General features: G+C 40.6%; 1 protein-coding gene and 1 pseudogene across 1 annotated transcript in view; both read right to left on the reverse strand.

Moving 5' to 3' along the window:
• HTR1E (5-hydroxytryptamine receptor 1E) overlaps positions 1-9349 on the reverse strand; it is a 65536-nt gene extending 56187 nt beyond the window's left edge. The window contains exon 1 of the mRNA XM_011367389.1: positions 9253-9349. The gene's annotated coding sequence lies outside the window, so the exon portion shown is untranslated. The remainder of the gene's footprint in view (positions 1-9252) is intronic.
• A 5770-nt stretch (positions 9350-15119) lies between these two features.
• Positions 15120-16120, reverse strand: LOC105296998 (annotated as a pseudogene).
• Between the last annotated feature and the right edge of the window lie 454 nt (positions 16121-16574).

The following is a 16574-nucleotide window of genomic DNA, read 5'->3' on the forward strand; positions in this document are numbered from 1 at the left end:
TGTTTTCTCTAAGTCATTTCCATCCCTTCTTAGTAAGACATTTTATTTATACGTAAGTCGCTAAACATCGAGGTCTGTACATTTTGGTCCTCCAATGCCTTAGGCGTAAAGTAAGGCCTCCGGGGGCCTTGGAAACAGGCTTATCATAGCACAGAAAGGGTGAGGAGATTGCACTGCTTTACCAGTTTAGAATCTATGAAATAAAATACAGCTCACCAATATGAATATATCTTGTAAATTTAATTGCAAAATTGCTAATTACTAAATGTCATATTTAATTCTTCATTTCTTTTTTTAGAGTATCCATGTAAGAAATTGAATTAGGTTCACGGGGACAGAGTGAGCAAAAAGTTAAAACAGTTCTAATGAAAACATAATCAAAGAGGAAACCCTGCTCCTTTCCCTGAATGGTTACTTAAATTATGCTGGACTGTATGGCAGGAGAGTATTTATTGGATTAAATGTCAAATTCTCATGCCAGGTGACAAAAATTTCCTTGAGTAAGGCAGAGTTCAGCATTAAAACTTGCACTATGTAATGAAGTTCTAAGATGTAAGCCAATTAAATAAGTATACAGTTCTTATTCACTTACGGTAATAAAGGAGATAATTACAATGCTGTACTGTATTGTAGGGATAAATATTATAGAATTCATAGGGATGAGGTTTGTAACATGAAGTCCTTTCCTGCAGAATCTTCTTCCTCTATCTTTTTTAGATGAGTTGGGCTTTCATTTTTCCATTCTTCTTGGACTCTGACAGAATCTTCTTACATTTCTCAGGCCCGTTTTCTCCCCAGTGATTTGCAAGCTTAGTACAAATCCCTACAATTACATTGTTGCTAATCAGGCAAACTATTGGCTCTTGCATATTATTTTGTAGCTAGCCATATTATTGAATTTCTCCATTCTTTTAAAAGGCATTTTTATTTATTCACTTGAATTTTTCTAGTCGATAATCTGTAAATAATAATACAGCTACTGCCTGACCAGAATTTATAAATTTATAATACCCCTTCCCTTCCTTTCCTTTCCCAGCCTTTCCTTCCTTTTCCTCCCCTCCCCTCCCCTTCCCTTCCCTTCCTTTCTATTCCATTCCATTCATCAGAACGTTCAAATGAGTATTAAATGATGGTGGTATTAGCATCCTTGTCTTATCTTTATAGTTCTTCACCAATAAACATGATGTTAGCTCTTGTTTCAGAAAGATGTTCTTATGATGAAAACCTGTTCCTTGCTATTTCTAGTTTACCAAGAAGTTTATTTCTTCTATTTCTAGTTTACTAGTTTTTTTTTAAGTTCTGAATATATATTGAATTTTATAAACTTTTAGTAACCTTTAAGATGAGCATTGGCTCACTGGTGTGATATTCTTGCTCACTTCTAAAGGCTGTTTGCTTTCCCTATAAAGAAGACTCTTGTAATAAAATATTTGCAACATGAGAGCAACATGCTTTCTTGCTTAAAGAGTACATATCTCTAATCAGGGATGTACTTCTTTGAGAGTAAGTTCCCTTATAAATTTTCCAGGTGATTCTTCTACACACTAAGTTGTGAGAGGCATTGCTATAAAGCATGCAGAAATCATGTGACTTTCTGAGTGCAAAGCAATGGCAAAGGGAACTCCGAAGTCACAGCCTGGGATCAGTCTCTTCTGTATCTATAAAGGAGAGATCTGTGACTATTTTCAGTGGTAGAGAAAGGTGCACCCAAGGGCATTCTCTGGGGCTTGATGACATACTTGATCTGGGGCAATGTTTAGTAAATAAAAGAAAAAAAATCTTGCCGAAAGGGTTTAGGGCAGTGGAACTCAGCCTGAATTCATCTCTCTTTATTTTCTACAAGGCCAGCTTCACGTCCTTCACCTAAATTTAGATCAGAATTATTTCTATAGCACCCCACACAAGAATAATTATGAAGATAACAGTTGTAATAATACCTATCATTTTCTTCACAGCCCATGTTGCACTACCCTTTCTTTACTCTTCACAATAGGTCTGTAAGGTAGGACTTGTCACTCACTTTTAGAGAAGGGACAACTGAGGCACAGAGCCATCAGAGAATTTGCTTTAGGTGGTAAGAACAAAATGAGGGGGAGTATCAGATTATAATTAATAGAAGTAAACTGGAGTAAGAACTACAGAAAATTAATACAACGAAGGCCAAAAAACCGGTGACATTTTATTAAAAGACCATGTTTTTTGGGTTTTTTTTTTAATGATATTTTTGTAGCTGCAACTATTTCTGAAAGGAGACCAAACTGTGGCAGAAGAAGCAAAGAGCACCCAGGAATGGAGCTGGGATGGATGCAGAAAACAGAGTGTGATTCTTCTACACTTTCTAGGCAATTTTGTGGAGTGGTTCTTGGTAGGAATTCATTAAATACGGTTATAGGAAAGCTGGGAGCAGCAGCCTGATCATTAAAAACAAACACAGAATGAACCATGAGGTCAGAGGCAGTGTCTCCTGTTCAGGGGCTGCTGTGTCTGATATGAGAGCAGGTGCATCCCCAGCAGAATCTGCTCCGAGAGGTTCTTCAAACTGACAAACATCAGCTGGCCCCTTTGTCAAAATTGTACAGCATAAAATCCTTTTGCAGGGTACTATGTTACTTTGTTGAATAGGCAGAGATAATAAGAAGAGGCTTTTTATGAGCAGTTTTTCAGTTATATTTCAGTTGCCATACAGGTTCAATCATAAAGGAGCAGTTATAGCCAAGTCTTTTTCAAGCATTAAATACAGGTCTTTCTCTCTCTCTCTCTCTCTCTCTCTCTCTCTCTCTCTCTCTCACACACACACACACACACACAAATTCCTTTGGATCATCTAAAAAGTTCCTCCTGAAGCTTCTGAAGACAGTTGGCAGTACACCCTCTCTATCTTGTTATGAAAATGTCTGCACGAAGGGGCCACATACGTTTATGAGGATTCTTGCCGCCCACATACTTCGAGCGGTTTGACTGATACACTGACTTGCGGAAATGGGAGGGAGGAGAGATTAAAGGAGAAATGGCAAATTATTTATAACAATCTGTAAGCTCTTCAGTGGGTTAGAAACCTGGGTATAATGTAATAAGTAAACACTAATCTCGGTGTTGGAAGGAGTCTGGAAAGTTATTTAGTTTAATCCTCTGTAGTTGAAGTACATATAAAAAATGTCCTGAGATGGACATAGAGACAAGGGGCTTGTGGCCCAGCTAATGGGGACTGGGTCAGGACAGCCTTCAATTGTTAGCCCTTTCAGGGGTGTCCTCAGTGGCAGAGGGCTGCCTCCCAAAGATCGTGCCCTTCTTGGGTGCAGCCCACATTCAGTTCCTGGTGCAGGACGGGGTTGAAAAGCCTGATCCTTTTGGCCTTGGGAGAACTCTGATGGATTATATTAGCTCAGAACCCCACAGGGTTAGCTGGGTCTGTTGTTTGGCCCACTTTGCAGCTCAACTTTTTCCTCTGCCCAACCCTGCTTCCTTCTCTTTCTCCAGTGTTTCTCAAGGGCATTCCCTGATAAACATCCTGCACAACAAACCTCATCTGGGGTATGTTCTCTTAGGGCATGGAGAACCCAAGCTGTGGCATGCCCCCAAGGATGCTGCACTTCCCAATGAGGCAGTGTCCACACCTCATAGGCAGTCTAATTGCATTTTCAGATGGCGTTAGACAGATCCTCCATGAAGTGCTGGAATCTGGCTCGCTACACTTTTAACTCGTCTGTCCTCCTGAACCAACCAGAACAGAACGAGGCTGTCTACATTCTATTTCCTTTATTTACACTCTCTTGCCCTGAATTCTGTCTCTTATAGTCTAAAAGGTAAAATAAAGTTTTAGCTGATTCATCATCATCTCCTTTTCTTGTGATTGTGCTGCTGATAGGGGACGAAACTGAAGGGAAAAGCAAATGATTTATAGGTCAACAGTTCAGAAAATATGCAGTAGTTCTTATTTCTTTTTAGGTGGCTGCCCATTACAGATTGGGGTGTGAGGAGGGCTGCTGCAGGAGGAAGGGGCACGGTGGGGGAGCCAGGGGAAAAACGAAGTACTTTATAGCAGAAGCACAGATTTGGAGTCACCTTGGGCAATTCTTTCAATCTGCTGAGATCCAATAAATATGTTCTTACTCATTCTTCTGTGTTCTCAGTCCTGAGGAAAGGAAACATTATTCACCAGGTTTAGAAATCGGGGAACTGCCCTGCAGTCCATACTTTCCTTCACTCCTTACGTCCATTTAATCTCTGCATGTTATCATTTCCTTCTTCCTCTACAGTCTCAATTCATCTTGTTTCCATTTCTCTCTCTCCATGTCTACTACTACTGCCTTGGTTTGGGCTCTCATTATGGTAACTGCCTCCTTCCACTCTATATTGCATTGCAGCCAGGGTAAGCTCTCTATAACACCAAGCTAATTATTTTGGTCAACAGCTTAACATACTATACCGAAGCATTTATTTATTATAGCAAAAACCTGGAAACAACTCAAATACCTATCAACGGTAGAATAAATAATGAAATTGTGGCACACCTGTACAATACAATGCTATATTACAACAACAATAAATGAACAAGTTATGGTATAACCATTCACATGAATAAATTTCATGAATATAACATGGAAGCAAATCACAGAAAAGATCATTCGGTATCATTTATGTGTATATAAAGCTGAAAATAAACAGACGGAACGCAGGTGGCGGTTACATTTAGAGAGGAGGGTGAAGTAATGAAGGTGGGGACGGGAAGGACACTCGCGTAGTGGTGACATTCTATTTCTTGTTTTGGTGGTGGTTAGTTACACGAGTATGCTCACTTTGAGAAAAGCTGCTGAGCTTTAACACGTGATTTTCACACTTTTCTATATGTATATTATTCTTAATTAATACATTTGAAAATCCTATAATGATTCCCCCAGGCCTACAGGGTAAAGCCCAAATTCACAGGATCCCTTCTATGACCAGCACACTTCTCAAACCTTTTCTCTAGCTATTCCTCCTGGGTGTGTTCACTTCACTCACTCTGGATTGTTTGCTGCTCCGTGAAAAGGACAGCAGGTCAGGTGTTTGGGTGACAGAAACTGGTTTTTAATGAATGAATGAATTATGGGGCTGATAATACTTACCCTGCAGTGCCTTTGTGAAGATTAAATGACAGAATATATGTGCATTTCTTAGCACAGTTCTTGAAGCAGAGCAGACACTCAACATATATTAGTTACTCCTTCTTTCCCCTTCCTGCCAGAACCAGATAAATGGATTTCTGATAACTCTGAACATTACTAGAGTATCATAGCTGAAGTTACTCTTTGGGAGGTATTACCTATCAATCTCACTATCTATTTGGTGGAGTTTACAATCTCATTCTGGCTTGTCTTCGATCCCCAAGATTACAAATCTTGACATAGATTTGACTTTCTTGGGCAAACTCTCCCAACAAAATCCATACTTTAATATTCAAGTCTGATCCTTCCCAAATCCCTTGGAAATATCACCACATATCCATTATCTGATAAAGGGGTAAAGAACAGCTGCAACTTAGGAAAGATATTTCACAGGGTCCAGTTTTGCTTTATTTGGGCACTTTAGGTGGATGAGGTCATAGAAGGATCTGAGAGTCCGGAACTGCAAGCTGCTGCTGCTATTGGTTGTTATTTTTCAAAATATTATCTTCTTGCTATAAAAAATGTTTTTCTTCTGATGCCAGATTTCAGCAAGACCTTCCATCTGGTCTGTACTGATAACCAGAATCTTGAGATGCTCATTCCTCTTACAGCTTGTAGTTTAAAATGATCCAGACTGGGTTTTACAGCTTCTTCTTAAGAATTTTGTCTTCCTAATTCTACAATTGCAATGTTGAGAATTGATCAACAGGAGAGAGCTCTAACAGTGGATCTATTACAAGTGTTTTGCTGGCTATGTGTATTTTCCATTTTGCATGTCTTAGGGGAATATGGCCATGATATAAAAGCAGTGATCTCTATTAGGACAAGGACCATAGTGAACCAAGTATCCACAGTGGGTGAGACAAAAAAAAGAAAAGAAAGAAAGAAAAGAAAAAAATAAAAATGAAAAATAAAATTAGAATCAAATCGAATTAGAATTCTCAAGGATTTTGCCAATTTCCATAAATTCTGGTTCTCAGTTTCTTAATCCATAAAACGTGAAAAGGGATATCAAATTATAAAACATAGATTGGATATTGATGAAAGTCCTTTTCTTCCCAGGAAGATGAACTTTGGTAAGTTGACTCTCCTGGGCCCCAAGCTTTAGGGGCCACAATACTGCTTCTAGAAAATGACTCATAGAGGAGAAAACAAGGGAGAAATGAGCCACTCTAAAGAGCTGCTGCCCATTTCTCCCCTTTTCTCTTTCCTGTCTCCCACACCCCTCCCGGCATTTTGCATACTCATCTTCAGTGTTTCCCGGAAGTTAATGTTCATATACTTTAACATGTATAAAAATGTGAGAGATAGAGAAGAAAGAAGCATAAAGCATGAGATGCTCAGATTCACCTCTGTCCTGAGATGCCCTTGATAATGTATGGTATGAAAAATAAAGCCTTATTTGGTTGAAATTCACCTCTCTAGCAGCCTCGAGCTTACTTTCTCATGTAACTTAACCTACAGAAATAGAGGAAAAGCCTCTCCATATTAAAGTATTAGATTTAGATATTTTACTTTTAAAGGGTAGCATAGTAATAAAATTTTAAGAAGGATCACCGAAACATGAAAAAAATGACCTGTGCGTAAAGCTGAGGTGTAGAGAATAGGATGTTTGAGTAATGAGATGACCTAATGGGTCAGGGCCTGAGGCTTTCTGAAAAGGGAGCTACTTTCCATTTGACACCTTGGGATCTTGGTGTGGGGATGGGGGTAATGTGTTGATTGAACCAGGTAGGGGAGAAGTTGCTGCTAGTGATGTTATCTTATTTTTCTCTTCAATAATAATCTCATCAAACAACAGGGGATGGGAACATATTGTAGTGTCACCTGGGCTAGGGATGGGTTCTGGATTTTGTCTCTTACTAAATACCATCTCTGAGAAATCCTAACTTAGTTACTTTCCTCCAAAAAATAGAAATTTATTTACACGATTAATGTTGACTAGGCAACAATAAAAAGAAATGAGAAGCAAATATTTTGAATAGATGCCAAAATGGCTAACAAGGTGACATCAGAGTGAGCTGCAAGGAAGGCTGTGACTCATGTCTTAACACATGCCCAATGGATTGGTGTGTCCAGGAGGATACCCAGGAACACCTGATCTAGGAATATGCCCCAAGTAAAGTCACCATGGGCAGGAGAAGAGAAAAGAATGAAAACTTGAGTTTACTATGTTTGTGACGTTGATTACTGTGTAATTTAAAGTTGCCAGGTGTTGGATATAAATCATTAATCTAAATATTTTTTTATATAAAAATAATCTGTGAAGTCTTAATCCCTGGAAGTCTTCATTAAAGGGATAATGATCACCTAAAGGAATATATAGGCATGTACATTATTTTTTGAGCTCCTCTCCTGCTCTATCATTACAAGTCTCAATTTATACAGAGATTTGTAGCAACCTCTGTGTTTCAACAGCCCATATCAGGTGATGATGACATAATCGTGAAGTTCTATCAACAATGATGAATCAGGATTTGAACGAGTTTCTGTATAGCTCTCCAGTAATGAAATAGCTGGGCAGAAGCACTTCTCCCACCTCTAGGCAGCAAAATGGTTAGCTATGGATGTGCTATGCAATTTTAGAAATAAGCAACATACTTTGCTTTAAACATGATAGAGAAATTGGGCTGAGTCCCACTTAGGAGGCCCGCTTCATTTTCAAGTTCTATGGTCTGGGAGCTAAAGTTCTGAAGCAGGGAAAAAGGCAGGCGGGCTTATTTTCTGAAATTGCTAAGTGGGCCTCAAACGCTTCCTCTCATTTATTTGTTGAAGACAGAATCATCTCACCTAATTCAGCAGGAATACAAGTGCATCAGCAAGAAGAGAAAGGCTGGCTCATAATCTCCTCTTTGTATTTGCAATATGTGTTTGAAACGTATTTCAAATATTGTCCGCATTGAAGAGGCTGAACTGGGAGCCCTTGCTTCCTGCCCCATGAACAGGATTAAGTCAGAAAAGCCCCAGATTCACAAATCCACCCTGGGTGTTTAAGGTCATGCACATTATGTCCAAATGTCTACACACACACACACACACACACACACACACACACACACACACGCCATATGTGTGTGCATGCAAATATATATTCTGGAGCAATGTCGAGTTCAGACCAGGAGCATAACCTGCTTGGAGCTGGGAGTAAAAGAAGAGTGGTAGGAGAACCCTGAATTATTTGGGAAAAAGCTCCTCCCCCAAACCATTTGTCCATCCATTATCCCCTCCCTGACTCTTCGGTGCAGGAAGCAGAGAAGGACAATGAGGAAGGTCAGGAAGATGCACCCTGGGATGCTGACACCCTCTGCCTCATCCTTCTAACCTAAGGACAAGGTCAAGCAGGATTGAGTTGAATACAAGGTCCTATCCAAAACTGGACACAAAGACATACAAATTATATATTTTTTAACAATGCAAAACCATGTATGATCCTGTGATAGGCGCAGGAACCACCTGCATTTAGCTTCAATTCCCTTTCATTTTCACTATGTAGGGGACCAGTCTCTCACCTTGCAGTGTTGGGTAGAAATAGCTTAAGACTAAACTTCCCGTCTTAACTCGCACTTGGACGGCTTTATTTTGTAATTTAAGAAAAAGAGTCATCTCTATCGCCTCCCCACCCGGGAATTTTCTTTATCAGGACTAAGCACATTATTATTTTGTGAGGGCTGGAGCAACCGTGCTGTCCTTTCTAATCAAATGTTTTTCAATCACCGTTGGCTTGGAAATCATCTCGTCCTCCTTTCCGCGTGATTTCCACTCAAGTTTTTCCTCCTAGAACCCCTTTCACATTTATTTAATTTCTAAGCCGCCTCAAATCCTTTCGCAAGGAAGCCCGAGAAATTCGTAAACCACAGTTATACACGATGTCGACGCTCAGGTTCACACATCTGGGGGGACTGACGGAGAAATGCGTCCCTTATTAAGAGGTCCAGGGGGCGGACAGTGCGCAGGCGACCTCCGTAGTTTCCCGCCCCCTGCCCCAACTTCCGCCGCCTTTGCGCCTCAGAGGGAGCAAAAATCCCCCCAAGGCAGAGCTTGGGCCCCTGGCCTTGGGTGGGGGTGAGCCGGGAAGCCGCGGTCGCCCCTAGAAGGGTGTGCCCCTCACCTTGCGGACGGTGCGTGCAGCCGCGTCGCATTGGGCGAGCTGGGGCGTCCCGCTGGCTCCAGAAGTCTCACTCCCAACACGCTCCTTTTGCTCCGGAGCTATATCAAAGCACCACTTATCGCAATCCTGGGTTCTGGGGTACGCTGAGTCGCGGGGCTCTGTTCCCTCGAGCGTCCTTGGCCCGCGCCGGTGCCCGGGTGTTGCGGCGAGGCGGAGCCGGAGCGCGGCGCGCGGGGCGGCAGGCGCTGCGCTTCGCGGAGTCTGGGCTCCCCGACTGGGAGAGGAGGAGAGAGCGAGAACGGAGAAGAGGAGGAGGAGCAGGGGCAGGGGCAGTCTATTAAATCAACCGGCAGGTTGCAGCCACCTAGGACACCACTGAACCGAGAAAGGGGTGGGTGCGATAAAAACGTGAGCAGATGCAATGCGGGCGGTGGTGGTGGTGGTGGAGGACTGGGGGGGCCGGCGGCGGGGGGAGGGAGTCGGAGCTCTGAGGTGCTTCAGGTCTTGCTTAGGCTGCAAAAGAGAAATTCTGAACCTGATGGCGCCCTCAAGTCTCCGGGTTGCAAACACTAGAGGGCAGCGCTGTCCACGCTATAAACCTGGCCTACAGGGTTGGAGGTGCAGACTAGGGTCCCGCCTCCTGAGAACCCTCCCTTGGCGGCGGCCCAGGAGGACAAGGACTTAAATGGTGCAAGGAGAGGCAGACTCCACTCCCCATTTCTGCCACCAGCCTGGGTTGGGGAGGAAGGGAAGAAGAGTTGGCAGGTTTGGACTTTGACTCTCTGGTTCCTCCAGGCAAACCCTTTGGAGGTGAATTACTCAGGGAAAAATTACAGTCGACCTGCACAGGATTCCTTAATGAGAAGGATGAGAAGGATGTAAGGAAGAGGTGGAAGAAAATTCGGCTGGAGAAAGTAAAAGCGGGGCAGAGAGGTGGTGAAAGCAGAGAAGAAAAGAAGAAGGGATGGGGGTGGGGAGCTTGGAGCTGATATTTCAGTTGAGTTGAGGGCTTTGTGCTCTTCCTAGCTTTCCAGGAGTATCCGTCTGCTGCCAGGCCAGAGAAGTTAACTTGGGAGGGACTTTATGGAATCCTGAGGGCTGATTGGTTACTGCTGCCTGTCGGGAACTTGGGCGGCTCTGAAACCCTGAAGCTTTACACAGATCGATTCCCTAACATTATTTCGAAAAACTCAGATTATTTGAACTACAACCTGGCAGATGCGAGAGGAGATATGGGGAGCCATAAAATAAAATAGAAAACCTTATGTCGACAGTATGATCTGTAGACAGCCTGATACAATCTTCAAGTTGAAAGGACCTTGGAACCTGTGTAGACAACTCATGTTTCACTCCCAAATATCTATCTCATACTTGCCTTTCTTGTGTGTATCCTTATGGCTGAATTGAGAAGGCTTTTCTTTCTTTCTTTCTTTCTTTCTTTCTTTCTTTCTTTCTTTCTTTCTTTCTTTCTTTCTTTCTTTCTTTCTTTCTTTCTTTCTTTCTTTCTTTCACCTATTTATTATTTAAAAAAAATTTTTTTTTGTATCTTGACAATTATAAAACAAATGAAATCCTTTCTCAATTCGGAAAGCAAGCTGTGTGCCCTTTCTGCCTTCTGGAATGCCTCTCAGGATCCACAAAGACTAGGTGAGGGGTGTGGAGGGGAATTTTGCTGAATAAGAGAAAGGAAGGTTGATAAGCTATAGCCTTGAATTGTTATTTGCCTCTGTTCATCCTGTTACATGAAGAGAAAAGGCTTAAGTGGACAAAACCTAACAGGAGGATGAGAAGGAAGGATGTTTTCCTACAAAAGAAAGATGATGCTTCCAAGTCATCATTTGAAATACTTTTGATGATAGAAGTGTTGTATAAAAATAAACAGAACAAGAATCAGTCCTCGTCTTTTTTAAGGATCACAATTTTTAGATATCTCAGGAGTAAGGACATGGTCCTACTCTGGCAAATCTGGAGTCTTTCCAAAAGAAGGAAATTTGAGTTCATTGTGTTCCTTTTTTTAGAAAATTAGCTTGCCTATTCTTTGGTTATTGCAGTGTAAGCAACTGTAGAAACATATTTTAGATTTAGAAACTCTCCTGAACATACCTCAGAATAACCTAGTGTTGTCAGATTTCAGCTTCATGAAGTTCACGGTATTCTCAAGCTATTAATTAACTTTTGGAATATTTTTTATTAGTTTTAATGAAAGTCAACATCTGCTTAATTAGGAGCTGATAATTCAATTTGTGGATTGTTCATTTGCATTTCCATGGGGATCTGTGAGTGCTTTAAGATGGAAGGTATATGTAAACCACGTGCCAATTTCATAATGAAGAATTCTTTGCCAGTTAAAAAAAATCTGTAAGGATTGAGTGGAGCCCTGGGCAATGGCATAACGAATTCATCAACTTGCAGTGAGAACTCAGAAGTCATTATGAAGGAATTAGTTGATTAAATTCATTCATTCATTCATTCATTCATTCATTCAAATAATGTTGGTTAACATCCACCCTTTACTAAGCATGAGCCAGCTTCTAGGAATACAATAAAGAAGCTACAGTTTCTTCTCTGACAGACCTTAGAAACACTGATTCATAAACTAGTAAAACCAATCAAAAGTAATAGTTGGGAGAACAGAGAAGTACAGGGTGCTGTGGGAGAATAAAGGAGAGCAATTTAATTCAGACTTGAAGATCAGGGAATAACAGCTGGAGGAGAGGGCAGTGGTTGTGTATGTATGGGAGAAGGGGTGGTTGGTAGTGGTGGGGAGTAGGGAAAATGAACAATGGTTTGTTTCCATTTCTGAGACATATCTTAATCACATTTGTTAGTTTTCCGCTTGGAAGCTGGGACCTTACTTTAATATATGAGGAAGCAAGCATTCAAATGCTGCATTTTCCTTAGAGTTAGACTAGAAGCTTCTTAAGATAGGGACTGAGTATGACTTGTTCATTTTACCAGTAGAGGAAAATTCAGGACCCTAGTAGACATTTGTTTATGGTTTTCCACTTCCACCATGGAAGTGGGAATGAAATGGGAAGGGAAAGAGTTGTGGTAGGGAGGAGTTCACACATCCTAGGTGCTCACACAATCCTAATCACTCTCCATATGTTGTCCCACTCAATCATCCCAATAATACTATGACATAGGTTTTATGCCTTTTACTGTTGCTTTCAAAGAATGAGCTTCCAATTGCATTCTATATCTGTGATGTGACAAAGGCCAGAGGGAGAGTATGAAATGCCTATAGGTAGCTTTCTGCACTAGACAACTCTAAGTTAAGTTATGCTATGGTAACAAAGCATAACCTCCAAATATCAGTGACTTACTATAGCAAAAGTTTATATCTTGCTCACAGTACATATTAGCTATGGGTTGGCTGCAAGTCTGGGCTCTGTAGAAATGGGCCTGGGAGTTACAAAATATTGTGAACAAATCGACAACAGTCTTCAGCAAAGCTTTGGAAGAAGGCTTTTTCTCTTTAAAGTATTTATTTGTTGACTCTCTTAACTAATGGTGTTCGCTAACCTCAGGATACAGGGAACAAAATAATAAATCTAGGTTGATTAACTTAATTGATTAGAGCATGTAACCAGGGCCAAACATTATAGCAACTGTTGTCCTTGCACTAAGAAAAAGCTCCATTCTCTGGCCACAAATTGGCTATTTCTCCATGTTAGCACATGTTAATATTTGTTCCCATGAGAAAGTAAATAAGATAGACTTGGTGGATTAGGATTAACCTAACATGAGAGAAAACTTCAAGTTCTTGTATGGACAGTGGCTCATGGTCAAAACATTTCTTCATTGAAAATAGTTCTGAGAGGCAGCTCACTCAGTGAAGAGTAAAAATAATTGACATTATTTTAATAAATATTTCTTGAACACCTCCAACCTGGAAGTTCAAAAGACATATACCTAGTCCCTGCTGTCAAGGAACTCAAAGTCAAAGTATGTGAAGGCATCTTCTGAATTACTACATGAAGATGCTGAAGGAGCAGAGAAGGCTAGGTGGAGGAATTGGGGCTGAACTGGATTTGGAAAGATGTGTAGAGTATGAGTAGGCTCTCTCGCTGTAGGCCTAATCTTTCTGCCTCGGTGCCTGTCTTTCTGCTATCTGGAAAAGAAGGAGCTCATGGGTAAATACTTTGCCTATGGACATATAGGTGGTATGTGTCCGAGGTGAGGTTTGAACCGATGACTATTTTAAAGCCCGTTCTTGTCTATTCCTCTGCAATGTGTTCCAGAAATGGGCTGATAGAGCTCCAAGGAAAGCTTGGTTACGGGAATGAAGGGTCTGTGGGACCCAGGTTCACTAAAGCAGGGGATTCCTGTGGGAGTATTTAATATTGAGGGTGTGGAATGGGGGGAAGGTGAACCAAAAGCAGACGCCTTTAAAATGTTTATTATTTTTTCACTAGTAATATTATTACTTTGTGTAGAGATTTACAACTTTCAAAGCACTTTCATAATACCCAGCAACTTCCAATCAAGTTTTAAAAAAGAAACATAGTTCACAATATAACATATTAGATGACAATAACACCTTAACTTTATTTATTCATTTATTTATTTTCATAGCTTTATTGAGGTATAATTTGTATAACATAATATTCACCCATTTTGAGTGTATAGTTCAATGGTTTTATTAAATTATATTAAATTATGGTGGTACAGCCATCACTACCGTCCAGTTGTAGAACATCTCCCTTGCCCTGAAAAATTCCCTCATGCCTGTTTGCAGTTTCCCTGATCCCTACTCTGGTCCTAGACAAAAACACTCATTTGCTTTCTGTCTCTATAGATTTGGATGCCAGTGCATATAAATATACAATATTTTGTGTCTTGCTTCTTTTACTTAGCAAAATGTCTTTGAGTTCATTCGTATGTAGCATGTACCGATAGTTCTTTCCTTTCAATTGCTGAATTGTTTTCCATTGTATGTCTATGGCACATAAAAATTCAGTCACCAGTTGCTGAATATTTGTATACCTCCTTAATTTTAAATAGCACTTTTAAACTTACAAATCACTTTATTTTAATCGACCTTCGTGAACCATGGGAAGAGCTCATAGCAGGTTATTATTCTCATTTTATCATGACAATAAAGATGGTAAAAGTGGCTGACATTTATTGAGCTCTTAGTTTTTGCAGTACAGCTCTAAACATGTTATGTGTATTAACTCATTTAATCTTTGTAACAACCTTACGGGAAAATTACTATTATTATCTTCATATTTTTGGTGAATAGACTGGTCCAAAGAGGTTAATTAACATTCTGAAATCTTTGCAGCCAGTAGGTGGAAAAATTGGGGTTTAAAACCAGGTAATCTGGCAACAGTAGCAAGGCCTAGAGAAGTTAAGAGATGACTTGATTTATTCAAGGCCACTGCTAATAAATGGAGATGTTTCTCTTCTTTTCAATACAGGTATATTTGATGTAAATTTATCAGATCTCAGAGAATTTTAGAGAAATTAGACATCTTAGATATTAATAAGTAGTATATGTATTTTTTCTGTGTAGATGAGGATATGGGCTGACTCTAAAGTTGTTTATACTTTTGTCATTAACTTCCTCTTTTTTTTTTAGTAAAGAAAAATTTAGGGGTTTACCTTTCGATTTGGTTTTAAATATTTTTAAGGTTTAAAAGTATTTAAAATTTGTAATTCCTAGTAGGAAAACATTATCTGAACAAATACCCTAAGGGCAAATCACTGTAAAATGTTACAGCTGCATTTGGGGCAGAAAGGTAGGGATTCTTTTCAAAGAACCCCAACTTTCTTCATGAGTTCAGAGGTACAATGGTGACATCTATTGAGTGATTTAAGTTGCTTTTCCTTCAGCAAGTTCTTTAATTATCAGAAGGCCATTATGCTTGACCTCCAAATTTGGCTGACAATTTACTGATGTGATTCATAATCTTTGGGTTGCTCTGATATTTTGACATATTTGCCAGGTTCTGAGCCACATCCTGGAAGGCCACCATAACTTCTGAATCCTGCATGGCAAGAACCTTTGGATCACTAAGAATTTCACTGAGCCCAGGCATTCCTGTCATTCGAAGCATGCTCCCTCCCATTCCAGGCGTTCCCCCAAGAAAGCCGCCTGGAAAAGAACTCTACTGAGCTCCTGATTGTCATCTGGCTTCATCCTCCCTCTGGGCTCTCTCATGTTCTCCCCAAACCTTCTTAATTAACCCTTTTAATTTTTTCTTTGATCTCTCTCCTTCACGTTTCCACTCATACTTTCTCTGACGTTTTGCAATTTTCTAGGCACTTGGTTGAACTTCTTTCAGCATTGTCCTAGCATCTTCATCATAATCCAATTTACATGCAAGGGCGAGATCATGGGATGCTTCTTCCCAGTGGCCCAGAAGTCTGTGCTTTCCCTCATCACTTGCAGGACTGAGCTGAATTAGGATTTATTTTAATAGTTCTGTCACAGTCATAGACTGGCAGCATTTGGCTTCTGTAATTTGATGAAGACACTGGCTCTCTTGGTATATAGAATGGCCAAGTAAGAATCAGGCCGACGGCATCAGTGAACAAGTCAATGGCTTTCTGTAGTTCACCATCACTCAGGGCATCAATGGCAGCCGCTTTTTTATCATTTGCCTGATCCATCATCTCTTCAGTTATCTCTGCGTTTTCATCTCCCTTTTCTTGAGGGGCTCGGCATGTGGTTCAATCACATCTTCACTGTTAATTTCTGTCTTTATATTTTCTTTTGCCTTCTTGCTACCTGTTTTTCCTTCCTTGGTATTTTCTTCTGAGTTGCAGGTGGTATTTTACCCTCTATGCTTTCTACCCACTCCCTCCAGAAGTGCGTTTCTTTGGTGTGCAGAATGCTTGGATCTTGCTTATACATTTTCACAAAGGGCCCGTGGTCAGAAAGCAGTGGAAGGTGGCAGGGGAGGCTGAACCTGCAGCCCAATTCCAGATTATGGGCACTAGGTTGGTGTGACTGTGTAGAAGGCTTAGCCTCCTTCTTAAAGATTGATATGAAGCCTGATGTGATGGGACACTGAAAAAGAGTAAGTTTATATTGAAGAGAATACAGAAACAAGAAATAAAAGCATGGAGGAGACATAATTGCTTCTCTTTGAGTTCAGGGCACAAAGAATGCATGTTTGACAGGGCCCCAAACCTATTTTTGGTTCTAGTGAATTCTTGAATTCACAGGTGACTGGGCCAGCATGAGAATTCCAAGTGTGCCATGTCTATACAGAGGGAATTGGCCACAATTCTTTCAGAAAGGGATGGTATTAAAGAAACGTTTATAATTTAGCTACATCAGGCTCTGGAAACTATTAACAAGTACTTTT

Source organism: Pteropus vampyrus, unplaced genomic scaffold (genome assembly GCF_000151845.1).
Source record: "Pteropus vampyrus isolate Shadow unplaced genomic scaffold, Pvam_2.0 Scaffold133, whole genome shotgun sequence".
NCBI classification, from domain to species: Eukaryota; Metazoa; Chordata; class Mammalia; order Chiroptera; family Pteropodidae; genus Pteropus; species Pteropus vampyrus.